The sequence below is a fragment of the Melospiza georgiana genome, chromosome 16, assembly GCF_028018845.1.
Source record: "Melospiza georgiana isolate bMelGeo1 chromosome 16, bMelGeo1.pri, whole genome shotgun sequence".
Classification (NCBI taxonomy): domain Eukaryota; kingdom Metazoa; phylum Chordata; class Aves; order Passeriformes; family Passerellidae; genus Melospiza; species Melospiza georgiana.
Window position 1 is genome coordinate 3,629,441 of NC_080445.1, and position 16,503 is coordinate 3,645,943.

At 42.3% G+C, this 16,503-nt stretch overlaps 1 protein-coding gene across 1 annotated transcript in view; it reads right to left on the bottom strand.

The window, feature by feature from the left end:
- Nucleotides 1–16,503, bottom strand: part of FOXK1 (forkhead box K1) — a 56,042-nt gene that overhangs the window by 30,293 nt on the left and 9,246 nt on the right. The window lies entirely within an intron of this gene.

The following is a 16,503-nucleotide window of genomic DNA, read 5'->3' on the forward strand; positions in this document are numbered from 1 at the left end:
TCCTTCTCTAAGTAACATTTCTTCCAAATTGTTATTTAGGAAAAAAATTAATCACACAAGTGCAGCCTTCAGGAGATGCTTGGAAATTCAAAAGGAAATAAGCACTGACATATTCCATATTTGAACAGAAAGCTTTCTAATTTACAGTGTCTACAATGAGCACAGGGCTGTAAGAGTGAGTGTTCTGCAATTCTTCTTATTGCACTTTAATTAGACAATCATGTGCAATCAATAAAAGCTTTCCAGGAATCATTTCACTGATACTAAGGTTAAAGCAGCAGGAAATAAAAACCAGGTTTCACCGTGGGAAAGGCCAGCAGAGCACAGTAATTGTGCTGGATTCCAGCATCTTGCCTACAGAAGGAAAGAAAGGGATTTGGGTGGTGTTGTTCTAGCACTGTGAGTGCTGGTGTGGGCTGAGCAGAATTCTTTTAACCAGCACATTATTGAATCCTGCCAGGTAACCAGAACAAGGTGACAAGCAAGTCAATCTGCACCTTATCTTAATGGTGCTATTGACAGAAATGCAGCTCTAAAACACACTCACTTGCTCTTGGTTCTTTGGCACAAGCAGATTGTGCTGTAAGGTAATGCTCAAAATTATCATTCAGGCATGGGCAGCTCATTCCCATCTCCCACCCCATCTCTCAAATGAGCTGGCTCAGCATTCAGTGGCTCTGCTAGCAGGAGTTTGCATTGCATTTAATTCACTTCAGAGGTCCTGCCACCTGCACTCATTAATGCATTAAATAAGAACATCATTGCTGGCAATGCAACCTAATTGTGTTTATCTAACCCTTCTAAACAAGGTTCCCTGCAGACTCAACATGAAGGCACAGCTCCAAACAGCAGCGTCCATGCCTTGCAGTGTCTGCCAGCAGCAGGCACCAACCTCCTGAGGTGAACCTGAAACAAGGATGTTGAGACACTGCCCTGGATTTTAAGCTTTGTACTGCGACATGGATTTGCTTAAAGAGAAAAAGCTCAAAGTCCATATATTTGCAATGAGCATCACATGGACTCAGGCTCAAAACCAGTACAAGCAAAGCTTCATCATTTCTCAAGGCCTTATCAGGGAAACCTAAGCTGCCTGTCACAGAGTGATGGAATTCTCTGCTGTAACACCAACTGCTCAGCATTTTCCAACACCTGAGTCAAGGACAAATCAGTCCCTGCTCAGCAGTGCAATCCCAGCCTGCTGCAGATCAACAGGCCTGACTACACGGAGCCCTAAGGCAGTTCTGCAGCACGGCTGAGGCCAGGAGATCCCCTCTGCAGCCTCAGAGCAGCGAGGAGCTCTATCCCACTGCCACTCAGGTCTTCCTTTTCAGAAGGAGCCAGCAATGCAAGATCCATATCTCCTAAATTGCTCTGAGGTGATGGTAAAGTAACTCCTTAACTCCTTAACTTTACCCCACTGATGCTGCAGCAATATAATAGATAAAAAGTGATAGCTGCATCCAAACCACTGTGAGAGGCTGTCCCATCAGCCTGTGAGTGTGGGCAATCTCAAGAAAATTGTTACTTTTCCAAAATCATGAGTGAACCTGAGAAGTGAAGTCTAAAGTAAGGCAGTAACCGTGCTGCCAAGGCCCATCCAGCCCTGCTTTCCCTGCCAGCCTCCCCAGAGCCAGCCATGTGATTTACCCACAATCTCAGCCTGCAACCAGGCACAGAAACACAGCCCGGGCTGGGCTGACTACACCAGCAAACAATTCCATGGCTGCTGAGATTTTGTTTTTAGACAGACAGGCTTCCCAGTTCACTGAAGCAGAACCCAGGATGTACAAGCAGCTTTTGTGGATTATGGTAATGAGCATGAACATGGCCATTTTGTAAGAAACCAGTCCCAGGAAAACCAGGATATATGGATATATGCAAGGGTGTTCACAGCTTTACTAAGTCCTGCAGCCTGCTCTGTGCTGGCTTCAGTACTGACACTGCCTGCAAAGCCAAGCTGGGGTAACATGGCTGTATTTAAGCTTTTCCTGATGTAAAAACCTGCGACCCAAGAAATGGAAATGCAATGCAAAGCAGATTGTAAATTCCTGCGGAACTCCTCCCTTCCCCCAGGGGTGAGAAGGTGCCTGGGATTAAGGTTATTGTTCCAGTCTATCACAACCACCACAGCAATGCAAACAGGGCCACCAGCACAGCCCAGGCCACTGCTTCAAATCCACACAGCCTAATGCTGGGGAACCGTGTCACTGAGAAATCAGAAAAACATGATTTTGGGAGCATCTTGTCACAGGAAGCTCACTTTTCACACCATTGAACCTGAATGCAATTTTAATAAGCTTTCCTATTGTTCCCTTAATTACCCTCTTTCCAACCAAGAGGATAAACTTTAATTATATCAGGTAGTCCTAATTGGGAGTGAGGCACATTAGTGCAGGACTTAAACCTCTGAGAACTACACTTCTACAGAAGATAAGCAGGACAAGACAGACAACTCAAGCAGAACTGAGCATGCAGTCCTTCAGATTACTGTATATATTTCAGGTTATTTAAACGGAGTTATACTATTTGATCCATGTTGCATGATTCCTATCAAAGATGCAACAACAACTTTTACTCCTGCTTAACATTTTCATTATGAGAAAAAGATCAATCTGAAAGCAAAGATTAGACTCAACATAAAAAGCATAATGAAGTTAACTGGCATTTTCAAGGGTGCCCAAGAGACAATTCTTTCACGCACCTCTGAAATTTCCAGCTGATTAGATGGATGAATTAATGGTCTGCAAAATCTTTGGTCTTGTTATGGGCAGGAGGAGCCTGCCTCAGTTACAGATCTGCTGAGTTTACTCAATAATCTGCTACAGACAGACAAGTGCTGCAATCAATGCCTGGCCACAGCAATCATATGGACTGAAATCACATTTACAGTAAGGCACATTCATCAGTTCCTTGTGGGTTCCAGCTTCTCTAGGATGCCTTGCAAGGTAGTGAGAATAGAAAGCTTTTCTCTTTTTTTTTTTTTTTAGTTTGTGTTAAAACTAAAAACACACAAACAGCCTCCTCAACCTCCACAAACTGGCACAGAAATTCTTGCCTTCTTGGACTACAGGCAGGAGAGAGTCACAGAAAATGGATTGTTGGCTCCATGCTGCCTGCTGGAGTGCACAGAATCCATACAAGTGGCTGAATGCATGCTATATATACATTGGAGACCAAGGGGGAGAGGAGGAGTGCACATTCCACACATGGCTACAGTCACATAAAAGATGTTGCTAGAATTTTGTTTGCTTGTTTTACACAAGACAGATTTTTCCAAGAGTTTCCTGGGTGAGCTCCTCCCACTGACAGCACAGCAGCTCCCATGCTATTAGGCATCCTTCATGTGGTGAACCAGTGACAGTGACCACAAACATTTCATCTGCATAAAGTCTGAAAATAAAGTGCTAGGAAACACTAGACTTTACATAAACAGTCACCCTACAGCAGACTTCAGGAAAGATGGTTAGGGGAAAAAACCCAACAAAATGACTGCATCCCCTGCATGGCTCTATTAAGAGCAGACATTTTCCTCCTCCTCAAAGCACCTTTTACTCACAGATGCAAAGGGAATGGAGATGCATTTGCCAAAACATAGTACCAGGTTCAATAGAAGCTATTACAGTCGCTGACTTCTTTGTTAAACCACCCTGAGTTCTGTTAGCACCAAATGACTTCTGCTAAGATATGCTGCATGACAGCAAGAAAAGGCTATTTAAAGATTTTAAAAGGAGGCAGGAAACTGTGCTGGATTTATGCTTTTACACTCACACTGAGGAAAAGCACATTGACAAAAGAAGACAAATCATGAGAAAGCCAAGGTGAAACATATATATAAAATATACATATAACATGCATATATAAAACTTGGAATTATATTTATATATACTGTTATATATATATATATAAACATAATGTAGTATGTTATGTTATATATAAACATCATTCCAGTTCATCATGCAAAAGCAATAACCAGAAAAGTAAGCTGGAACTACAACACATGTGTTGTAATCAGCAAGTTGGTACCATCTTTGTCTACTTTATCTCACCATAATTTATGAAATCCTGTTATTCCTGAATGTTGGGGGTTTAACTGCACCAGGAGCATCTGTGGTAGAGTGCTGAGATGCAGGTCGAGCGAGAAACATTGTAGGAGGTGCTCTGTTAAAAATATCACTTTTTACAATTTGAATCAGACAGCACCACGGGCCCCAGGTTTCATTCAAAACCTGCTTAAGCATGACTGTCTGCAAGAGCCCTTTTCTTTTTCAACATGCAGATACTGTAACCACCCTGCTGACACTCAGTATCTCAAGCTTTCCCTCCATCACCCTGACTTGGCATCAGCACCGGTGTGACCAGCAGGACCAGGGCAGGGACGGTCCACACCTCAAACGCTGTGTCCAGCTCTGGACCTCAGTTCAGGGAGGAATGGAAGGGCTGGAGCGTGTCCAGAGCTGGGGAAGGGTCTGGAGCAGCACAAAGTCCATGAGGAGCAGCTGAGGGAGCTGGGAAGGGGCTCAGCCTGGAGAAAAGGAGGCTCAGGAGGGACCTTCTGGCTCTGCACAGCTCCTGACAGGAGGGGACAGCCGGGGGAGTCGGGCTCTGCTCACAAATAACAAACAACAGGACAAGAAATGGCCTCAGGTTGTGCCAAGGGAGGTTTATATTGAACATTGGGAACCATTTCTTCACCTAAAGGGTTGTCAAGCACTGGAACAGGCTGCCCAAGGCAGTGGCAGAACCACTGTCCCTGAGGGATTGAAAAGATGAGTCAATGTGGCACCTGGGGACATGGAGGGATTTAAAAGACCTATGGATGTGGGACTGGGGGACATGGAGGGATTTAAAAGACCTATGGATGTGGGACTGGGGGACATGGTTCAGTGGTCTAAACCTGGGGACATGGAGGGATTTAAAAAACGTGTGGATGTGGCACTTGGGGACATGGTTCAGTGGTGCCACTGGCAGTGCTGGGAGAATGGTTGGACTCAGGGATCTTAAAGGTCCTTTCCAACCTAAACAATTCTGTGATGTGAGGGGACAGTAGTCCAACTCTTGAGGATGGGGCAGTTATCTCTACAATCAGTAAATACCTTGGATTCAGCAGAAGTGGCCAGCCAGAGCTCTAATCACAGCACATGTCATGATGATACAGAACTGTGCCATTACTGGCTAAAGTTTGACCAAGAGTGCCCACAAAAACCCTTGTGAAAGTAAAAAAAATCCCAAACAACCCTCATGAAACAGCTGTTTCTCTGTTCCCTGTAATTTCTCTGAAAATCATTAGTTTTGTGCCAATAACACATAGCTCACCCCAAAGAATACAGCACTATTTCCATGCACAAAATTCCAAAATCATGTTGGGTTTCTCAGAACAAGTGAGAATTTGCTGTCAGTCATCTCATGGTCAGACTATCACCCTTACCAGCTATTTCAAGATACCTGACATAATTCTATGGAGGGCAAGATGGACAATTGTCACCCTTTCAGTGAATGTGTACCATAAATACCAACATTTCAGGCTACAATCAATGTGCAGGTGCTGTACAGAGCAGCCATTACAGAAAACTGCCCAATTACCTCCTGTAACCCATTTTTCTTTCTCTTCTGTAACCAGCTAAGCAAAGAACCACAAGCCTGCATCTATGAAAATCCTAAATCCACTCCCTATTCACAAAACCCTTTGAAGCAATGTGAAAGGACGTGCCTTGGACAACATAAAAGACTCACCGGGAAAGTTTAAGCACCTGTGCATCAAAAATGAAACTAAATTTGGTTAGAAAAAGATAACAGTTTGCTTCACTTAACTAAACATATATCTAAGCCCTGAAGGTCTGCCCACAGAGAGATAAGCAGACTGAGATAAGAATTATTACCTGAGATTCTAATTTCTTCAAAAACAAGGCTCTGAGAATTGCTGTGACCTCTGCAACAGCTGAGCTGGGAGTATTTATTGACCAAGACTTGTTGCTTTGTGGTGCTGCACTCTGCCCAGGGACAGCAATGCTTTTCAGAACTTCAGCTTTTCTATAGCACAAAACCTCACTGCATCAACTAGTACAAAACAAATCACTTCAACTGCAAAATATTGAGAAGGATGTCTCCCATTTCAGTAAGTAAAATAACCAAATTAATGTTCTCTACCTTCACGAAAATAAAATAAACCCTTACATCCCAAGGGGAATAATCAACACAAGTATTTTGCTCAAAATGATTATATTGCTTGAATTAAGCAGCCTGAAGCAGCAAGGTGGGCAAAAACACGAGTACAAAAACCACCTTTCAATCACAAGTGAATTAAAATGAATATTAGTTTGAACAATTGTCATAAAACCATACAACAAGCTCTGCAAGCTGTGTGAGCTGTCACTGGAGATTAGGTACTATTCACCCCTCCCTTGCAATAAAATAATAATAATAATAATAAAATCATCCAACACTTCCTGTTCCACTCCCTACCCTACAATTTTTCCCCTAAACAGCTTAGTGAGCAATTCCAGTAAGAAGCCAGTTATATCACCCACTTGGGTAGTGCTACCTCCACCAAACAAAAAACTGCACTGAGGCTACAGAGAGTTCTGGAGGAAAGAAGACAGATGCATTTTACTCCTTTTAGTCTAAATACACATCACAAGCATGTGCCTATCACCATGGTAATTTAAGAGTCACTATAATGCTTTTCCTTACACAACTCTTTGGCTATGGGACACAGACAGTGTAAGTGCCAGAGTTTTGAGAGTGCTTGGTTCATTTTGGAGATTACTGCAGTCTAAAAGTAAAGGGTTTTCAGCATTTGCTATTTCCCTTTCAACTGTTCTCCTGCTCTGAGCAGTTTAAGCAGAGAAATCATATTGAAGACCTGCCCATAAAGTCCTTTATCAAACACACAGAGAAATACCTCATGGTTGGTAAAAATCACTTGTATACATGAAGAGATAAGCAAAGGGTCTGCAAGTAAATGGTGAAGTCCAGAACCCACATTTGTTCTTCCTGTAATGAATCAACTCAATCTGAAGAAAAGCAAGACATGCACTTGGCCAAACAGCAGCAGGATAAGGAAATAAACTGCAGAGCTGCCTGCAAAAATGCCTCTGGCATTATCCACTATTGTTCATGAGAGGAAAAGCTAGAAAAATCACTGTTACTCTTTGTAACATAACTGACAGAAAACTAGATTTAAAAAACACTGAGATCATCTGCAAATAAAGGAGCACAGTGATCTCCCCCACTGCTCCAATGACAGAGCAACCCATTGTGATGTTTGGTCATAATTAATCTGTAAGTCACCACATGAGTTTAGATCTGGAGGACTGGTTCCTAACCTCAGAGTTACCCTGAGCTCACAAAACACTTGCCTTGCATGCTTTGCAGCACACTCACTGTATTTAATATGTGCTGTCATGTTTAACACTGCAGATACACAAAGGAGTTCATCTGTCAGCCAAGACTGAACCAGAACTGCCTGTGTGCATATGAGAGTGAGCTCATGTTTGAAATAATTAGTTCAATTCAAAGACAGTGGTCTTACTTCTACTTCATGAATTTAAATTTTCTTCTGTAGGGAATTTCTTAGAGAAAAAGTTCCAGCAATTATTTCTCTTGCCATGTTCCACCAGATGCACAAGTAGCTGAACATCAGTGTTGTGGGATCCCTGGCATTGCCTCAGGTATTGTTCCTGTGCTAGGAATAATGTAAATGCAGTTTTAGTAAAGACAAACTCACACTGAAGTCATCAGGAACTCCTCATATCCAATTCGGTGGAATTTTTATTGACTACCCTATAAATTCCAGATTACTGGAAGGATTTTCTGTCTTTCCCCTGAAATACATCTGAGTTAGCTGGAAATCCTAATCTTTCCTGGACTTGCTGGGATGAGTAATGGGAAACTGGGTAAAATTCTGTGTCTCACATGGATGGCTCACTGGTTTTGTCTGCCTTAAAAACAATCTCCCCAAAGAGATATCAATTGTATCACTCAATCTCATGTAGATTTATTTTAACACAATCTAAACCTGATTCTCTGCTGTGAGAGGCATTTCCTTCACTCCACCACCATTTCTTCTCTTCTGCCATTTCCTCTCAGTCTCACCCTCGTGCCAACAGTACCACCCCAACCTCTGCACAGCAAGGCAAACCAGGTGATGGAATATTCATACATCTCCTTTTTGGTGGGACTAAGTTGCCAGGCAGATCAGATCCCTTAGCTTGCCTTCCAGATGGCACCACCAGCACAGAGAAGGTGGAGGGAAAAATATCAAGCAGAGAAAGGAGAGAAGAAGGTACCAGCAAAAATGTTGCAGGTTTGTCATGGACTATGAAAAAGACAGAGCACGTAACCACAGACTCAGATTTAAGCATCACATGATCCAAAGACTGCATTCTCCTTTCAGAAAACAAACTGCAATTCATTCATTTTGAGAAAAGCTCTGGTCTTTATCAGGCAAATCACATCAGCCACATGCTGATACTCTCAGGCTGGAAATTTTCAAAACTTCCTGAATCAGAGAAGTCACCATTTAAAAAAAAAAATTCAGCCTAATTATTTCAAATCCCAAGTCACTCAGCTGTGTTCAAGGGGACAAAACAAAGATCCAGGATGTTTTCTGCATTCCAACAGGAGCCTCCCGTGGCTGTGTACCCATGGCAATCCTCCCATGGCAACTGGCAGGGCCCGTCTGCAGGAGCAGGAGTGGGTTTGTGCTTATCTCAGATGGGATACACAGGCTCTGCACGCTGAAAAATCAATGCTGTTTAGAACCTTTGTGCTTCCTGAGCTTATTCACTGAATAACCTTGAGAGAGCAAGTGCAGTAAGATGGCTGAACAAGGATGATGCTTCAGGAAAATTCAAAATTGCCATTTCTTGATCACGGTCAAGACCTTTTCTTTATGCTCCTTGTTACTGTTTAGCTGGAATTGCATGCACAATAAAGGGTTTTTTCCCTTAATGAGAAGGCACCCAGGTTACACTGGGATTTGCCTAACACTGCAGATCACCAAGCTTAAAACCAGGTACCCAACACAGCCAGACAAGATTTCAGATGGGCAAAGAGCGTGTGCAGGCAAGTGTATCTACTTAAAACAAATACTACCAGCAGCATCAGGCAAAACCACAACTTATGAATAGCTACATCTCTTAAAAGTACCAAGTAAATTAGCTGTAATGAATGTTTCTATTGAGCACAGTTGCACAGGGCTTCCCTCTATGCCATTTCATCAAGGTTCAAACAAATTGAGAAACACTTCCACACAGAGGCAGATTTTCAAGAAGACTTTAGCAGACTCCTTTTGAAGACAGCAAAGCTCACAGCAAAGTTTGGCCAGACTCTGGGATTCTTCTCCCTGCCAGCAGCAGGCACACACACAGATGTACAGAGAAAATATCTGTGATCCCTGAGTCCCTGCAGACATCCCCTGACAGCAGCACTGCACTGCGCAGCCCAGGAAAAGGCAGCGAGTGAAACTCAGCCAAGCAGGTGCTGGGGGGGAAGGAGCATAAACACCCCCAGGCTGGTAAGAAAAGCTAAAAAGGAAAAGAGATCCCAGAAGCACAAGCCAAAGAACTACAAAATGCTGGTTTGGTTCATGTATTATCTTCTTTAAAGCACGCAGAAGATGATGAGCATTTTGGTTTTAGGCTCCAACAAATGGATGCTAAAAGTAAAACCTTTAGGAGGGTTTGCTCTGTAGATATCGTGCTGTGAAGATTCAACAGTCATTTTATTCTACACATCTTTCCCACATTTTCTTATCTTTTTTAGCAACCCTTTCAATTGCTGTCAGAGAGCTAATGGATAAATTGAGTTAATTTTTCATTCAAGTGAGAACATTGGAGGCTGCTTCACACTGGAGAATTAGCAGTGAAGATTCAAGAGCTGTATTTTTGTATATATGTCTTTATTTTACATTCCTTACATCTCTTTATTAATGTTCTGATTTCACTCTTTGAAAATTATTTGAGACATCAAGCACAGCTTCACTTTCAGATTCTCCCCTTTGAGTAAAACAGCACAGAAAAGAGAAAAAAAGAGCAAACCAGGTAAGATATTATAGGTGCTACTTCTTCAGTGTAATGAAACACTGCAACAAGGTCAGGGAATAAATTCATGGAGTATCAAAATAGCAGCTCACAGAAGAGCAGGGGAGAAACTGCCAGAACTGCTGAGAAGGGTGTTTCAATCTGCTAATGGAGAGCCAGCAGGAATAGCAGGAGGCTCCCTCTGAAGTTGCCACCCTGCCTGAAGATTACCATTATTGACAGGTTTTCTCCAGATTCCACTATCCTCAGCTTGGCAGGATGCATCTTGTAATAATCCTGCTCATCCCAATGCCAAAATAACCCCAACTAGAAGCTGCTCCAGTCTTCTCCAGAGAGCCATCAAAGTGCAAATGGTCAGGAATGTGCATTTTCAAAAATGAATTTTCTGAAAGTTTTTCAGCAGCAACTATAAGCCAGCCCTAAGTGTCTGCTCATTCACCTTATTGTCTGCAAAAAAAGCTGAAGGGTATTCTCAAAATACCATCACTATCACCAGTTATTTACAAACTCAATCCACACCTGACTAGGATTGATTCACTTATCTTTTTAAAACATAAAAAGCCTCAACTACTAAAACTTCTATTAAAATTGATCCAGAAAAATCTTGACAATTATTTCCAGACAAATTATGAGCATGCTGATGTCAGAAACCATGGTATAATCAAAATAATGTAATAAGTAGGCTTTTATGACAACACCATTAAGGTGAAGGGTGTTGAAGCCCACCACAAAAGTCACCTCTGAAATACTGATGACAACACAACATGGTTATTACTGGGTGCCCATCCACTGGGCAGAGAGAAACAAAGAGGTGGTGCTGTAATTGTACCTCCCTCAGCTTCACATTTCAAAACATTGGAGTCAGCTTCAAAATATGCCATTCATTCCAAAGCAGGAGCACTGGGCACAGGGCTGGCTATCAGAACACAAATTCCTGCTCCCTTCCCAAGTGCTCCTGTTGCTTTGCACACCAGCACACTGCAGGTCAGCAGCACGTAGGGCAGATTTCATGGAGTACAGCCAGGGAAGAGCTACCTCAAGTCTGCCAAGGTGCTAAATGTAGGAGCCTCAGGTCTTGCCTACACCCACAAAAATCAGCTTTCAGATCAAAATAAATTAATCTGCATCAATGACATCTACCTTTTGATCAATATTGGGTAGGGGTTTTGTTTGATTATTTTTATTAAAGGCTCCCCAGGGTGAATTCTGGCCCCACTTCCAGCACAGCATTACAGAAGCTGCTCTGTTCTGCTGTCTAGTCCTTACTATAAACAACTTCATGTCTCTGAGCACAGTTAAGTTACAGTGAATTTTTTTTCTGTGTGTCATATGGCAAACCACATCTTCACCCAGCACCACACTCTGCCAGACAATTCCACCCTCTCATTTATTCTGCCTTTCAGCTTTTCAGTGCTGAAAAGCCCTGCAGTTGCATTCCCAGGGGTGTTAACAGACCTGCAGAGAACATTTAGTAAGATGTCCTTAAAGGCTAAAATTAACCATAAAGCTGCTGTTTATTTTGAAGCCTGGGAACAGGGAGGTGTTTTATGTGTCAGAACGAGTGGCCTGACATCAAAAACCTGATATGAAAGTTTGCCACCGAAGAAGTGGGCTGGCACAAAGAGCAGACGAGGCTTTTATTTAAATGAAGTTGGCTGCCTGCACCAGAAAGTTTCACTATCAGCACTGCAGATGCCTGATACCATCTGTAACACACAGCAAGCCTATTATGTTATTTTGTTGTGTGTGTGGTTGTATACATAAAAATAAGGAGAGTTAAGAGACTTTATATAACACACAACAGCCCGTGTACCATGGCTGCTCTAATCAGGTATTCCAACCTGTGGAGGTCTAGATCCTATCTTAACCATTTCTGTACCAGCCAAGAAATATTTATCTTCAGAGAAAACGTAAATTACGTGCAACACGTGTGTGTATCTCATTTGTATAATCAAATCTTAGAAGTGCAAGAATCCCTTTCCATGTTAGGCTGATCAATCTGTTGATTTTTTACTATTTTGTCAATATTATGTTTTATTTTTTTTTCCTAAAACTTAAAAATTATCAGTATCTGTGACTTGAAAATAAATAACCAGAACTTAACATGCTACATATAGACACTCCAAAAGCTAAATAGTTATCTGGTTTGTACATAGCTAAGAGGGGCCAGGAAACAAATTGTTTTAGTTCCAAAAAGGCTTTTTTTAAATGAAATCAGTCTCTTTTTGACTCTAATATTTCTGTATTTTAATTTATTTTCCTAAATAATACTGACTTTCCAATCTTCCATATAACCGCATTGTTTTTCAAGATGTCTTTTTTAAAGGATTACCACTTAAAACTCCCGTAGGTCACACCCCCTTTAGCATGTTTCAAATCCTGACTTCTCCCTGTGGAGACCAGCAAGCCTCTCCCACCAAGAGAAGAATAGAGATGCCCTCCTCAAGAGCCAAGGGGTGTTTCCAGAAGGCCAAGCTGAAGGGAAAGGAGTGCATCACCGACACAAACCGCCTTGCTCGAGCTTTTACTGTGTCACACAAAGGGAAAAAGGCTGTGCTGCCAGGGATCAGGCCCCTGGCAGTGATTTTGGCCAGCAGCCTCTGGGACACACCAGGGCCATTGCACAGACACGTGGACAACGTCAATAACATCACTATCAGCTGCAAGTAGACACAGATGACCAGCCAGCCACTCCCTCCTCCCAGCCTCCTTTGTGTCAATAAATCTTACCCTGGCTGTTTGAGCAATGTTTAATCATAAACAGTTGGGAACATGCTCCAGAATATAAACAAAGGTGAGTAGGAGAAAAATGGAGAGTGCAGTACTGAGAATCACTGGCCACTTGCTGCTGAGCCAGGTAACAGAGAGCAGAGAAACAAAGAGCTGCTGGGGAACAGCACACAAGCACCTGGTGCTCATTTAAAGCAATGACCATGCAACAACATTAAAGTATCCAGGACTGCAGCCACGGAAGGATTTCAAGGACTAAATGCATTAACATTCTTGGTTCTCTTAAAAACAAACAAAAAAGCAAAAATTAAATTGCTTAGAACACCCACTCAGATGCATGGAAATAAACTACCCTCATTGATCTCATCCCACTGCGATTTACAACAGTCATCTTGATTCCCTTCTGTGTTGCTAATCAAGCTAAAATTAACTCCTCTCCTGCTCTCCTGCTTACCACACATGCTGGAGTGACAAACATCAACACAGGGGCAGCAGGATCAATTGTTTCTCTCTACAAGTGCAGCCCACCTTGCTCATGTGGTAAATGTGTATTTAGGATTTACAGGATCTCTCTCCAGGGATTTTAACCACATTTATCATGGGGCTGGGCAGCTGTTTAGACTGGGTGACAGAATAAGTAGCTCTACACTTCAAACACTCCTGAACAACTTCTAGTCATTACTGGCCTCTATGGAACTCTAAAATAGGCTGCAGGGAAATGGGGATTTCAGTCCTGTTCAGCCAGTGTCCATCCTGGAAGAATCAACATCACACTTCTCACTCCTACTCTGACTAAGAGCTGAGATGTGTCTTAAGGCAGCATCTCCACACAGCCCTGGAGGACTCTTCATTCCCAAAAGTTTGGGGCTTATTCAGAGGACACAGAGTTTTGTTTATATGGTTGTCACTCTAACAACACTGCTAAAAACAAATATCATATCTGAGTGTTCAGTTCTAAAGCAGCTTCATTTTAGATCCCAATGTTTCAAGGGAAAAATGCCAAAGCAAAACTAAATCCCAATCCTACCAGATAACAGCCATTAAACAAAGCTGAAGTACACATCAAATTGGCAGGACTGTGGAGTGGAACAGAAGTTTCAAAGAGAAAAGCACTCCATGGAGATAAATATACTTCAAGTGTGTGCTTGACAGCATCCTAGGTTTTATGGTATTGGAAAAACACAGCACAGTGATAAACAAGGTTAGTCCATCCACCCCCACGGTAACTAGTGACCCACTAAGTAAATCCAAGTGCACAATGAAAGGCAACTCTTATGAAACAATGCAGGATGACATTTAATTCTGAGTTCTGCCCTGGCCACCTCATCCTGCACTGATCCTTCCTCAGACATCAAGTTCTGCACTGTAAGGCTGAAATGGCAGACACTGCACAGCCTTGGGTCAGGAACACGTTTTGCTCAGCCCTTGCAAGGGCTCAGAGGTCTGACGTGCAGGATTCCTCATTTCCCACTTTCCCCAGTCCTAAGGGAGCTCTGCCAAACCACAGCTCCCAGTCCCAATGACAACACGTAGCCCCTGGCTGCTCCAAGGCTCCTGGACTGTGGCTACAATGGCAGCCCCAGGCAGTGAGTCCGACACTGCTCTCCAGAGATGGCACAGAAACACTCAGCACCAGCTCTGGAACACACACACACATACCCATTTTCTGCTGCAGTGAACCAGAAAAGGCTGCCTAGCCCCCATTCACACTCAATTTTTCCCTGCTCCAAGATAAACCTTAAGATAAGAGCCTATGTCTGGCTTCCATTCTACCACAGCAGAGACCACAAGAGTGACTCAGCCTCCGCCACCACCTCTCATTCCTTCCCTGCTTCTGTGAAATTCAAGAGCCCTTCTGAGAGTCTTTCCAAGCCTCTGCTGGTCCCACTGATCTTGGTTAAAATGAAAAAGGTCAATATTAACTATTTTCCTTCTTTGCTCATCTTGGCAGAAGCACTCAACTATGTTTCCCCCTCAATCATAAACCACAATTAACACCTACCTCAGTGCCAAAAAAAAGCCCCATCTGCACCCACGTTCAGAGGAACTTCCCTATACCAGCTTCTACACAGAGTTCTGTTTTCAATAAGAAATTAAACAGTACACCTAGAATTAAATATGTACTGACAGAATGGAACTAACTGCAGGGCCACAGTTGGCCTCTACAAGAAGCACTGGTTATTCATTTCCATACCTCACTCAATACCAAGAATTTTAAATCTTTGCTTAACTGCCATGGAACTTTCAGCTGGCTGCAGATCCTGCCCCTTTCACCACACAAGCCTGGCCAACTTCAATTCTACCCCCATTTTCATCCTAACTCCCATTTCCTCGAGAGGACCCCTCCTTATTACTACAAGCATCCAGACTCTTGGGGAATTTTTGCACCCTGGAGAATAAGGGGAAATTAACTGTTTTAAAATAGCAGTTCATAAAAATCTCCTAATAACCTTTCCAGAGAGAGGCACTTGTTTCAGCATCTTTGCTGGATACACTAGAGCAGTTTGATTCTCATGTAAAATCTCATTTACAATGCCATCAACTTTCTTCTAATGGGCCATTCATCATAGCAGGGTTTGCTATCAAGTAGCCAGCCCAATACCTTGAAAGGTCTCACACAAGTCATTTAGCACACTCACCCTTCCAAAGCCAGGGAACTACCTATAAACACATTAGGAAAGGCTGTGCAAAACAAAATCACCTCAGTAAAGCTCAGGAAAAACCTCCTAATTTCCACATATATATGCCAGAAAAAGCCTGTGTGTGGGATGGTACTAACCTTTGAATTCAATCAGGCTCTCTGAGAGGGCTCGAACACGCAGAGCATGACTGTGATGTATTTTCCTTTGAGGCTGGTTCAGTTCATTTAGAAAGTGATTTGGAAAAGCTAATGTACTATTTATGTATGTTATAAAAAACTACCCATATGGAGTTAAAACTTTGCAAAATGTTCACATAAGTCCGTTCCACTCCCTCTGAAGACATTTCACAATCCATTCAATACCCAGTAGAGGAAGCCAGGATTACTGTTTTAAAACAGCTCTGAGGGTAGTTTAAATGTTTTAAAAGCTGACAACTTCTAGACTCAGAGCCAAATAAACATTTGGGGCAACAGTCTCTTACACAAGTGTCTACAAACTGACATCCACCTGCATCCTTCCAAATACTGACATTTAAAATGAAGGATAAAAGAGAATCCCAGGATAAAAGAGAATCCTTCCCTCCTACTAAGAAAGAGAATAATTTTACTATGATTCAGATGATGATGATGTACTGAATTGGCTTGTGAAAGACCACCTAGCAGGACGTGGTTAAGATTGCAAATAATAAAAACAATCACAAGATTTCTAAGGTATTTTAAATTCTGGCAATAAAACTGTGCTGAGGGGTTTAGTCCTTGAAAAGAGTTTAACCAACTGTAGTGACAATGACTCTTGCAAAACACAGCACATGTGGAAGTTGTCACCCCAGTGGTTTCATTATTTTTAAACTACAAAAATTTTGGAGAGTTATCTTGTCATATTAATGGCATAGTTTAATGCTCCCTTTGCTTCAGGAGAATATACAGAATTAGGGAAACACTTTAGTGGATGTACCTTACGTGGAAGATTTATATGAACTTCACAGTTTGCAGTATCAGCTTTTTGGGGAACAGAATTCTGGCCATTTTCTGCTATAGGATTTGAACAGGAATTCTCATTCTTGCAATAGAGAACAAAGCAGGAAGAAACTG